This window comes from Phacochoerus africanus, chromosome 5, assembly GCF_016906955.1.
Source record: "Phacochoerus africanus isolate WHEZ1 chromosome 5, ROS_Pafr_v1, whole genome shotgun sequence".
NCBI lineage: Eukaryota > Metazoa > Chordata > Mammalia > Artiodactyla > Suidae > Phacochoerus > Phacochoerus africanus.
In genome coordinates this window covers 18,275,477-18,277,085 of record NC_062548.1, presented here as the reverse complement: position 1 = coordinate 18,277,085, position 1,609 = coordinate 18,275,477, and positions in this window count along the sequence as shown.

Here is a 1,609-nt window from a genome sequence, read left to right as displayed (position 1 = left end):
ATCACCGACCCAGACCTTGCTCCTGAGCTCCAGCCCCGCACACCCTCCAGGATGTCCCTCCCCTTGGGAAGCCCTCTTACCTAACGCAGTAATCATTGCAGCTTAGGAATGATTGCAGCCAATAATAACGGCTCTTCTGTACTTGTTCAAGCATTTTCACACTTACTAACCCAACCTTTCCAGCAACAGGAATTCCTGTCCTGGCTCAGTGGTTAATGAACTTGACTAGTATCCATGAGGACGTGGGTTCGATCCCTGGCTTTGCTCAGTGGGTTAAGGATCCGGCATTGCCGTGAGCTGTGGTGTAGATCGCAGACGCAGCTCGGATCGTGCATTGCTGGAGCTGTGGTGTAGGCCGGCAGCTGCAGCTCTGATTCGACCCCTAGCCTGGGAACCTCCCTATGCTGCAGGTGTAGGCCCTAGAAAGACAAAAGACAAAAATTTCCCAGCAACGATAGGAGCTGTGCATTTTCATCACCCCCATTCTTCATAAGAGGAAACTGAGGCAGAGAGAGGTCAGAGGAGCCCAAACTCTTAAAAAAAAATCATTCTATTGGGGAGTTCCCGCTGTGGCACAACAGGATCCATAGTGTCTCTGCAGCGGCAGGGACTCAGTTTCCATCCCCGGCCAGGCGGAGTGGGTTAAGGATCTGACATTGCCGAAGCTGTGGTGTAGGTCACAACTCTGGCTTGGATTCGATCCCTGGCCTGGGAACTCGATAGGCTGCGGGGGTGGGGTGGGGTGGGGGGGGGCCAAAACAGAAGAAACGCATTTATTTTACTGGAGTGCATTTGATTTAGAATGTGACACCAAATGCTTATACTCTTAAACACCTCAACCCTGAAGTTGGCCCAGCCCGCCACGCCTTCCCCTCCCGTGCCCTCTAGCTCAAGGACGATCACCACTGTCCATGCCCCAGTGACCAGTCAGCCTTCAGTTTGTCCCCAAGGCCACCTACAGGCCCCCCTCACCTCCCTCCTGACTCATCTGTCTCCAGCTAGCTCCCAAGGAACTCAGGCCCCATCGGGTCCCTCTTTCTAGCAACCTTCCCAGCAGCAATAGGAGGTGTGTGTTTGTATCACCCCCACTTTGCAGAAGAGGAAACTCAGGCATAGAGAACTTGAAAGAACTCAATTTTTTTTTTTTTTTTGGCTTTTTAGAGCCACACCTTTGGCATAGGGAGGTTTCCAGGCTAGGGGTTGAATTGGAGCTGTAGCCGCCAGCCTACAGCACAGCCACAGCCACGCAAGATCCGAGCCACGTCTGCGACCTACATCACAGCTCATGGCAACGCCGGATCCTCAACCCACTGAGCAAGGCCAGCGATCGAACCCGCCTCCTCATGGATCCTAGTCGGATTTGTTGCGGTTGTGCTACAGTGGGAATTCCAGCCTAATCTCTTTTTCATTGGGGCATTCCTGCTGTGGCACAAGGAATGAGCTTTCTAACAAGTATGTTTGCTGATCTCAGTTGCTCTTCTGCATTTGCTCCTCTGCTTCCCTCTGTGCTCAAGAGAAGATGAATAGATCTTCAGGGGACTTTCCAGGCCCTGAGGCCCGCTGCTGGTTGCTCTCCTCCCAAACTGACCTCATCTTTCACCACTTCCCG